Raw genomic sequence first — 12,002 nt, 5'->3', positions numbered from 1 at the left:
ACCAATGAACACCCGGAAAAATCGACAACCGTCTCTAGCTTTCTAGGATAGGCGAAAACTTAAGAATCCAGCTCTTGGGTGAAGACCATCCCACACAATAAGAAATCCTTCAGACAAAAATTAGAAACATCCCGCCAACCAGAAGTTCCCAAACTGAAAACCTGACACATCCCACACGCAATTCACCCTTCCCATCCTTAGGGACGTCCTATATAACTTTCCTATATAAATCGCGACATCGCAGGACTTGCTCTCTTGCGCAGCTCCTCTTCAGCCAGATCATCTCGTCGCCTCCTTTCAATTTACTGCGCCAGATTCAAATCTCATCTTGAGTTCAAGTTAAATTCTGTGCGTGAACTTAAACCCATCGAGTGCCAACTAGAGCCTATCCACAGCACCCAAGGAGAGCCAGCGATTTCAAAGAACCAGCTATTCGATCACCGACAAGTAGTAAGTTCTACACACACCATATATATATATATATATATATATATATATATATATATATACGCTCCCCTTCTTCTTCATATATTTACGCGTTAGGGAAGTCTCCCAGTATAGCCCTTCCATCCCTCTTGCTACCCCTGTTCCGAATTAGCCGATTTATCGGTCGATTCCGAACAATCTCCTTTGCTTTGAGTTAACTGGCTCGGTGGACTCGGGGTATGTTGCTTTGAGTTAGCTGGCTCGGCGGATCCGAGGTATGTTGCTCTGAGTTAACTGACTCGTCGGTGGACTCGGGGTACACTGCTTTGGGTTAGCTGGGTAAGCGGACTCGGGGTATATTGCTTGGGGTTAGCTGACTCGTTGGTGGACTCGAAGTACTCTTTAGATTTATTCTCCAAAGCATGAGGAGACTTCCCCGCACGTGACGGACTTAAATTTTAACAATCCGCTAATTCGTAGTGGATTCGGCTGGTCCCACCAATAAGAAGTCGCGAAACGCCGCGAAACACGGGAGACGTCGCCACAAACGGGCCCGCAGGGAACCGGAAGAACCTTGTCCCACACAGCCCGGTGCTTCGCGTCTCGCCACTCCACCGCCCCTACCAGCCTTCTCAGAGGAACCCTGTTCCTCATAACAGCGTCGCCCCGTCATACAATCTTGCCCCATTATCCTCCCATCTAGGTTTTCCCCCGCACCTTATCGTCCGGTTTGTCGGGTGGCCCCATTTCGCGTGGTCCCCGTCAACCGCGATCCGGTCGCCCTCCTCGAACCTCCCGACTCCCCCTCCTCTTCCCGAACTCCGTCTCCGGCCCCGTCCACCGCCTCGACTCTCGACCTTGAGCAAGTAGGCGATCCTGAGATCGTAACCTTAGATTGATAGCTATATAATTAGGTTTTACTTATTACAATTTTCATATGCTTTACTTCATCGATTAACATACACACGCACACACACAGTAGATTCATGTAACTTCAATCCTAAAACTAACTGTAATAATAGCGGGCAGGATGTGTATTTTCAAGTAGGTATCCCCTTAGAAATCTTGCCCGATCACCCCCGCACTTATGTAACACCCGCGAGAAGTACACACATATACCTTAAACATACACTTCCATTGTAAAATGCTTTCAATCTACCGTTTTTGCCTAGTTCTCATCAATTGTAATTTCGACAGTTACTTAACTTAAATTTATAATAAATGTTTTACTTATATTAAATATAAATTTCCATTTATTTATCACTTAAGACCTCACCCACCACTATCTCCCTCTCGAAATTGCACGAGGTCCGATCCCGAGTTAAAGGGATTAAATTCCTTGACTCGAAAGAGGACCGTCGATCGCACCGCTCACGGAAGGCGTCCTAGCGTCCCTACGAACGTTGACCCTTCCTGAGTCATAAAAGTGTGTTCGGGCTCGCGCCACGCGCCGCAGAGCGCGTACCTGCGAGCAGTATTCTTAAGCTTCGAGTTGCGTCCTTCCTTACCCCGACCCCCCTGGTTAGCTTTTCCTTCGCTTCCCAGATTTTCTTATCCTAATCCCGGGGTTGGACGTAACACTTTTATGTTCTTTTAATCTGGTTTGTAATTGCCTCTTAGTCTGACCGACGTAAGAGGCATCACAATTTTTACAACAGATTTTGTAAATTACGTCATTCTTGGAAAAATGAGCGTTCTTATCCTTATGGACCTTAATGATGCTACCAAGATTGTTAAGAGTGCGGTATCCCACAGAATTTTCAGATTTATCGACTGCTGAGGCGATGATTTCCGAAGTATGTTTTAAATACGGCATAACAATAAAACTTTTTGTTTGCTGTGCACATTCGGAATCATTACCCGTATTATTATTCTTTATGGACTGAAGTTTCCTCAGTCTTTTATTAATATGCAAGAATATTAGATCGATGGGATATCCATTTCCAAGCAATACATTGATGACAAAATTTAAATTTTTATTATAAAAGCTGGAATGTGATAACGTACCAATATTGCGGCCCGTTTGCTCTTGAAATTGCGTCAACTGATTGCATGTATAAGCAGTCATCCCTGGTAACCAGTCCATTGCAATTCTGCTGTAAAACTGCACGAAAAGTCGTGCATTAACTTTCGGGCAGATCATGCGTTTTCTATTTCCAACTTTGACTATTTTTCTGTTGGCAGAAACTTGCTCTCGTCGTAGTGCAACAGAATTGTGGAAGATATATGTATGCATTTACATATAGCAGAATAGTGCAAGAAATGCGGTAGATGCTTGCGCAAATTGCAGTGCAACATAATCGCGCCAGATTTGTAGCAGCGCCTACTGCTACCCATACAGCACAAAATATTTTTAAAATATTTTTTAGGAAGATTAAAATAATTTACAAAAATATTTTTTATATTTATAGCACCGCAGTGGTGTTGGGTAAACCTTGCGTTGTATTACTAGCAAAAATATTGTCACAAATGTCATGATTTTGCTTCGCCGGAGGCCTGCTTATATTAGATCCCAACTGAAATTTATTTGCGAGTTAGTTTTACCATTATGCGCCGCCTAGCGGCATCGTTGTAAACTAGCACATACAGCAGAATTCAACAAGAATTACGGCAGATGCTTGCGTAAGAAGTAGAGCAGCAGAAATACAAATGACTTTGGCAGAATATACCGTACATCTGATTTATCAATCAAACATTTTTCGAAATTCGAAACGCCAAAATGGACCGTATAGCCTACATCTTACATCACGAAGCTATAACAGTTTCACAATCTCCAGTTAACTTACAGTAATTATTTCTATAAATATTTATAACATAAATTAAAAACAACTTTAATAATATTGATGATAATTATTTACACTTTATTTTAAAATATTTATTATAATCTTTTAGATACTTTTATTTTCCGGACATTACAATATTTACAAAATATTCAACGTATATATTTTCAAAATATTTAAATATTTTTTATAAATATTTTGAAAATATTTTATAAATATTTTGTGCTGTCTGGGAGTTTAGCGCGCTCGGCTGTTCTTTTTCTGACGGGCAGATGCTTGCACGCTTTTTTCGCATTTCTGTCACTCGGATCTGTACGGCAAAAACAACAATTTAAGCGACATTATACACTTGTGAAATTTTGCTGCAAATATGTTTCAAGAGTCTAGCACATTCGACTGCTCTTTTTCTCACGGGCAGATGCTTGCACGTTCTTTTCGCGTTTCTGCCCGGTCGGATCTGTACGGCAAAAACAACAGTTTAAGCGACATACACTTGTGAAATTTTGCTGCAAATATGTTTCAAGCGTCTAGCACACTCGACTGCTTTTTTTCTCACGGGCAGATGCTTGCACGTTCTTTTCACGTTTCTGCCGGTCGGATCTGTACTCAAAACTCTGCTGCAAATGTGCGTGAAGAGTCTAACGCGATTTGCTGTTATTTTTCAGTTGGGCAGATACTTCCATATTGTTTTCACATTTCTGCTGCATGTTTACTTTTAACAAGTAGTATAAAATTTCACAGTAGCTTCTTACAGCAGACTACTGCAATAGTACAGTAAGTACACGTTCAATCACAGATATTATGCACTTCTGTCGCAATTTTGGACTGTTTTCTTGCGCACTTTTTCGGGACGTATCTGAACTATCAGACTGGTTACCAGGGATGTAGCTGTATTTCTAACGTGTTCTATTTCGATGTCAGCAAATTTACAGCAAATATATGAAAACACATGCAATGCATTAGTTTGCTCAATATGCTCTATCACGCTTGGCTATCTGGGAAGAAGAACACGCAGTTCTTCTCTATCCGTCTCGTCAGTGCCGTACTCCTGTTAGTCGAATTTTCGTTACACTTTCGAGTTTCATGTCGCAAAATCGAACTTACTACCGCGCTAAAAGTAGGAGCCGTCTCGCCAATGCCGTACGCCTATTGGTCGAATTCTTGTTACACTTTCGAGTTTCGTGTCGCAAAATCGAACTTACTACCGTGCCAAAAGAAGGAGCCGTCTCGCCAGTGCCGTACGCCTATTGGCCGAATTTTTGTTACACTTTTTCGTTTCCCAAAATTCGTGTCGCAAAATTCGTGACGCTCTTACGTGTCGCAAAATCAAACTCACTACCGTGCCTAAAGAAGTTTCACTTCAAAAAGAAATCGCTGAGAGCTTCGTTGCATTTATCGAAAAATATGAATATAGCAACACAAAGGAAGCCAAAATAAAATACTAGGAAATGCTTTTTATTACAGAATGCTAATAGCATGGATCACCTTTACGAAGACCGAACCTGATATCCGTGCATCATTTGAGGTAAAAAAAATTCATATACAAGTCGGGTATATATTTCGAAAAATTCAGAGTAATGAACCAGGTCGAGTCAGCATGGAAAATGGTAATCCAACTGGACATCATAGCTATAGACCACCGATACCAACAACTACAAAATTATATGGCACAAACCAAAGCGCTGTGATAAACCGCTAGAAGAAAGCATGAAGCAAACCTGCCGAACCTTGCTTCAAATAGTAGAAAAAGATAACAATCAAGTAACAATGGTATTAAGATGATTGAAAATCGCGTACCAAAACCCAAGGAAAAGACGAAGAGGATTGATCAATGGTTAGGAACGATAGCTAAAACATTATTCGGAACAATGGATGCTGATAATAAAAAAATTATAAAGGAACAATTAAAGGTAATGCAAGGAAACCAGCAAACATTACAACACGCCGTAAAGAATCAAATAAAGATATTAAATGCAACTATTGCGCACGTGGATGATATGGAAAAGAAATTATTTTCTACAAGAAAATGAAAACTGATTTCTAAATATCACAGAAAAGATGAGAGAAACCTGGTTACGCGCAAAAGCCGGGTATAGACATCGAGAAGAACTCGACGAACACTTTCTAATACTAAATACAATTGTGAATGATTTAACAATTGATAAGACAGACATTATAGAATGTGGGGGTATTGGGTGATAGGATAGGTGCGTTCAGCTTCCCACAATAACAATACCTTTTAGTAGATAAAATCTCGATCTATATTCTTTATCTCTATATGTATACAGTATTAATAAAGGAATTCTTTGGTAAACTCTTTGATGTGTGTGAGAATAGATGGTTGTGCGGGATTGTGTAGGAGGTTATTGTATAGTGTCTTATTCGTGTAGTGTGTTGCGTTTATTCGTCCCCGAACATCTTCTTAATTAGGGACCTCTTCTTCGCGCTCAGATCCTTCCGCAAGAACAGATCTCGCCCGGGAGTCCACGGGTTGCCCTTCGGTGTAGTTGGTAGAGGACTTAAGCGGATTCAAGGAGGCCGAGGTCGAGGAGGAGTCCGGAAGACGTGGTCAGTCTGCGTCGCCACAGATATTCCAGGAGTGCTCGGATTGGTCGGAGCGGGTAGAAGCCGGATACGTGGTACTCGGGTCAGCAGGTCGATAAAGTGTAGTTTCCACGGCAGGAAAGTCTCCACCTTGGAGATCGGGAACGGATCCTCAGTCTTGACCCCAGGTACAGGAATCGGAACTCGGGAAAGGCAGCGTCTTGGTCTCCACCGGATTCGATGCTGCCCGACGGGCTAGATCGTAACGACCCCGGAAACCTTTCCGCGGCAGGGTGTCTGTCGACTCTTACCGAAGAAAGTTAACGCCCTGCAAAGCAGGTATAAACGAAGGCCCCAGAAGAGCACACTCCGTAATCAAAAGAGTTTAGTGGTGGGTACAAAAACGCCGAACTGTTTGAAAAAACTGTTTTTCAGCAAACAACGAACGAACTGTTTTTCCAAATGGATCCTAACAGTTGAATCGGTCTGATTCGTGTCTCCTTTCTCCCCACTGCTCGCTTTCCTTTCAAAAGAACTAATAGGTGCTTTCCAGTTAACGACACAAGTCGACACAAGCGTCATTCTATCTTTGTTGCTCACTAGATGTTGAAAAGAGACAGAATGACGCTTGTGTCGACTTGAGTCGCTAAATAAAAAGCACACAATGGCTCCTGCACATAGGATGCAACAAAACGGCAAAGCGACAACACGGTGGCCAATCATCGTCTTGCTTTTCTAGTAAGTAGTAATATATAATATTCGCCGATTGGCAATGCGTTGCCGCGTCCTGTATGCAGGAGCCAATGGACCCATAACAACAGAGCCTGCGCTCATTGGCTGTTTCTTCAGTTAGCACGTACGTGACGTATGACATACGTATGGGTATCTTTTGCTTTTCATTGGACGTGTACGTCCCGCTTCCAAGCGTTTTTCGTTCAAAAAACAGTTTCTTGTGTTTCTGAGTTATATAGTTTTATATTATCGTACTCAGTACTGTTTGTTTTATTTCGATTTATATTTTCTAAATAACCTAACTTTTTTCAGTTATTCGCATTTTTATAATAATGGCTAATAAACAAAGAAGTGATGTTTGGAATTATTATACTAAAAGTGATAATGAAAAGGCCATTTGCAATATATGTAAGCAATCTATATCGTATAAATCCACTATAACAAATCTTAAAGGACATTTACAGAGAAAGCATATTGCCATATATACAGAATTAGAAGAACAAAGAAATACAAGTTTAAGAAATGCAATTGTTCAAGACAGAAATGATAATACAAACAGTAATCCCGAGGAAATTGAACATGACACCAATCTTTCAATTTCAAGAGTTGACACTTCTGCTATCTTGCCGTTGACTTCCACTTCTTCCACTATACAGCCTGCTAAACGCCAAAGATTAATGGGTTCATACATTGCAAAAGAAATTTCACCGAATCAAAAAAAACTTATAGATCGGGATTTGCTCGACTTAATCATAAAAGACTTTCAGCCGTTTAGCATTGTCGAAGATGCCGGTTTTTCTAAATTAATTAAGTGGATACCCAGATACGAACTTCCCGGAAGAAAAATTATTTCTTCTGTAACAATCCCAGCATTATACCACAAATGTTTAAATTCAACAAAAGAAACTGTACTCAGAGAAGCAGAAACTATTGCATTACAACCGATTCTTGGACTTCATCCATTACCGAAAGTTACATAGCAATTACTGGTCATTATATTACTAAACAATTTGAATTTAAGTCAGTTTTATTAAAGTGTTCGAATTTCACTAGAAGTCATACAGCTATTAATCTAGCAGCAGAACTTAGGAATGTGATAACAGAGTGGAATCTGCAAAATAAGGTAAATTTCGATATATTCTATTAATTTTAGTTAACTGGTTTATATACAGAATATATTTTTTTAGGTAAATTTCGCCGTTTCTGATAATGCCAGCAACATAACTAATGCCTTTGAGGAGGTTCTAAAATGGAAACACTATGGTTGTTATGCACACAAACTGAATTTGATTATACAACGATCTCTACGGAAACTACAACCTATCCCAGAAAAAGTTAAAAAAATAGTAGGCCACTTTAAAAGAAGCACTACTGCTAGTGAGAAACTCTTAAAATATCAGATATCATCTGGCAGCTCTCAAGCAAAACGCCTTATACAAGATGTAGCTACCCGGTGGAATTCTATACTTTTTATGCTCCGTAGATTTGTTGAGCTGGAAGAAGCTATCAGGGCTACTATAGCTTTAATAGACAAAGATCTACCAGTTATAACAAGCGACGAATGGCAAACTTTTAGGCAGTTATGCGAAATACTCAGTCCATTTGAGGAGATGACCAATTCAATGAGTGGCTAGAAGTATATGACTGGGAGTTCAGTTATTGTAGTTACAAGATGCCTAAAGGGTATTTGTGAGAAAATGGAACAAAAACATAAATATTCAAAAGCAGCCAAAAACATCATTGCATCTTTGAAAAATGGGCTTGAGAAGAGATTTAGGCATATCGAAAATAGCAGTACGTTTACCCTATGCACGTTGTTGGATCCGCGGTACAAAAACTACGTATTTCATGATCATTCAGCTTTAGAAAACGCAAAAAGAAATCTTCGGAATTTAGTTGTAGGAGTTATAGAAAAAAATACCAAAGCCAGCTATAACCATTCACCAAATTTTCAAGAACCATCAACATCGGCAACTTTACCACCCCCAGAGCCATCAAGATCGGCAACTTTATCACCTCCAGAGCCATCAACATCGGCAACTTTATCACCCCCATCTTCATTGAGTAATACAAGTGCTTGGTGTATATTTAATGATATTATAGCAGACGAACATGAAAAATGTACCGCATTATCGAGGACAATAAAAGAAATCGATACTTATTTCAAAGACGACATTTTACCTCGCCTGAATGAGGATGGTAAAGTAAATTGCCCACTGAAATGGTGGAAAAAACATCAACATGTTTACCCAAAGGCTGAATTGTTTAGAACAAAATGTAATATAGTGGCAACGTCCGTGCCATGTGAAAGACTTTTTTCTAAGACAGGAAACCTAATAAGCGACAGAAGGACACGACTGACATCGAAGAAAGTAGAAATGATTATGTTTTTAAATGCAAATTCTAATTTTGAATTCTAAAATAATTTTGGTTAATTTTTTTTATTCTATCTCCAATAACTTTGGTTAATTTTTTATATTCTGTCAACGTAATAAAACAAATCTGTTAATTTTTTCTATTCTATCTAAATCTCCAATAATTTTGGTTAATTTTTTATATTTTGTCAGCGTAATAAAACTAATCTGTGAACTTTTTTCCATTCTGTCTAATCTTTGGTTAATTTTTATATTTTGTCAATGTAATAAACTATAAGTCTATCCGATTATGATATTTATTTATTTCATTTTTCAAAATTATCCATGTTTTCAGATTTAGATATAATTATTTTAAGTAAACTAAAAATTTTATTAAAACTATTTTACATTCAGAACGCGTGCAACCTTTTAAGCAAAATACACACACTTTTCGTAAAACGTAACAGTAAGATTTCGACCAATCGTGTTGCTCGATTCTTACTTCTACGGTTACAGACGACCGAATCGAATCAAGCAACGCGATTGGTCGAAACCTTACTGTTACGTTCTACGAAAAGTGTGTGTGCCCTGCTTTAACGTTCTAAAGGCCGTGGTACATAGAAAAACTTAACCAGTAAAACTCAAGCAGTAAGCAAATCAGCCAATCACAGTCAAGAACTTAAGGCACGGCCCTAAGCGGTAGCGAATCCATACCGTTGATTTCTTTACTGCTTAAGTTTTTCTATGTGCTACGGCCTTAAAGGCCATTGCACGTAACAAAGTTTTAGTCATAATCGTAAGGCCGTAAGAAAATAGACCAATCACAGTCGATTATTCTCCTTGAGCTCGAAGAATAATCGAGTGTGATTGGTCTATTTTCTTACGGCCTTACGATTATGACTAAAACTTTGTTACTTGCAATGGCCTTCACTATTCGTGCGTCACGACATTCACGACTGTTGATTGTTGATTCGAATAACCAACAATTATGACGCATGAATAATTAGAAGGTTACACGCAGAAGAAATTTTTCCACGTCCGTGCATTCCGTCAAACTTTGCAATTTTCAGTATGCCAAACATGCCCTCGGATTTCAGGGGTTACAGGGGTAGGGCTGCATCGCATGCAAAAAATGGAGATACATTCTTAAAGTAGAGACTTCAAGCTTTAATTTAAAAAAAAATAATTTGTCTGCGATAATTTTTCGCGAAGTGACCGGCAGTCAAAATTGACCTATTTTCGGCAAATTTTTTTCTATGCCATAATTTTTTTGAGCAGTGTACTTATTTATTTGTCATGTAGCGCATTATACACAATACTGTGTAAAGCGTAGGCTAATAATTCGCAATCATTAATCGAATTTTGATCATAAACCTCACGCAAGATATTTGCCGCATTACATTTATCGATGATACATTTCCGCTGTAAAATAGTTACAAATTGATTAAATTTTATATTAACTTCATGCGTATTTTGATACAGCTTGAAATATTCATGTTCGACACTGTTACGTACAAGCTCACGCATGAGCCTGATCGAGTGATTTAGATGAGGAAGCTACACACACAACTATAGAAATGAACTGTACTGAGATTGTGTATTCGAATCTGACTTACAAATCAACGCATTTTTTGTATCATACAAAAGGATGTCATACATGAATATAAGCTGTGTAAAATACAATAAGAAAAAAGAAATGATTAGTCAAGAATGGCCATTTCTTTGATTCTCACAATATTGTCCTTTTCTTCTACACACACACAATCATCAGAAAGAAATAAGTCTCTTATTTTATATTGATACTAATCTGAAGGTACTAAGTATCTTGTTTTATCTTGTCTGGAGATTATTGACGTAGTCAAATTCACTTCGCATTTATATTTCTCAGAGAAAGGATCATTCCTCGTAAACACAAGTAAAATAAAATATAACAAGCATAAATAGCAGTGAATATATACACAAGAAATAATAGGGTTATGTGGGGTGATGTGCAACACTTTCACGCGTTGCTCGGAAAACATATCCAAAAATCAAATTCTTGAATATATCATGGCTGTATAATGTAGAGGAAGGAAAATACTAAAATTCTGCGTGATTAGATTTTCAAAATTTTAAATTTTTCCTAAAAATTTTTCGAGTTTTCAAAAACGTCTGTTGTAGCATTTTCAAATTTTCTTGGGGTGATGTGCAACACAGGTAAAATTAAGGTAAAAAATGCATGAATATCGACATCAATCGACTTAAATGTTTAATTTGGGCTTCTTAAATACAAATTAATCGAAATCTGGTGAACAAAAAATTTCACTGTGTTGTAATCGACCTGAAAAAAAAAAAACATTTTTTATTTGATTTCTTATTTATTTATCGCTTAAAAATTTATATAATGAAAGGAAAAACGCAAAAAACTTTATTTTTCATCATCTGAATCGCAGTTGTCACAAGTAAAATAGTTGCGACCTTGCGTGTCGACACATTTCACATCATGTTGCACATCACCCCAAACACGCTATTTTGCGCGGACTGGCGTGACACCAACACAATGTAAGAAAATCACAAAATTGCTTTGGATTATCAAAAGTACTTGAAAAACTAACAATATAAAAATATTTACCTATAAGATGACTAAAACCAATTCACGAAATCACTATGAATGTGAAAAGCAAAAATTACATTCAGCTCGAGAAATTTAACTCGCTTTTCGTACAGCAAACCAGGGTGCGTGCTATCTCGCGAGTTATTTATCTAAAACAAGGTACTGTCAACACAAACAGATGGCAGTATGCGGTTCTGTCAAATGTCGACATGCAGACCAGGAATCGGAAACGTTGCACATCACCCCATGTTGCACATCACCCCACACAACCCTAGTAATTGAATTAATGCGTCAATTCTTCTTTCATTATAAAAATGCTCTTTATCAGAATATAAAGTGCTTTACTCTCGAATAATTATTTTCGCCTGTAAGAAAACAATGAGCTATACAACTATATATAATGATTAATCTTCATCAATCAGTAGGTAAATCAGGAAGAATAGCACTTTTCCATTGCCATTGACACACTAATTCTCACCATAAAATACAAATACAGTACGCAAGACTTCGCATAAAATCACATTCTGGATTTAACGAAACGACAGTGCAAATTCGGGTTAATCGGTGAAACGC

This window comes from Temnothorax nylanderi, unplaced genomic scaffold (assembly GCF_030848795.1).
Source record: "Temnothorax nylanderi isolate EJ_2023f unplaced genomic scaffold, tnyl_v1.0 TNYL_tig0481_pilon, whole genome shotgun sequence".
Classification (NCBI taxonomy): domain Eukaryota; kingdom Metazoa; phylum Arthropoda; class Insecta; order Hymenoptera; family Formicidae; genus Temnothorax; species Temnothorax nylanderi.
The sequence above is the reverse complement of the archived record's forward strand: the minus strand, read 5'-3'. Positions refer to the sequence as shown.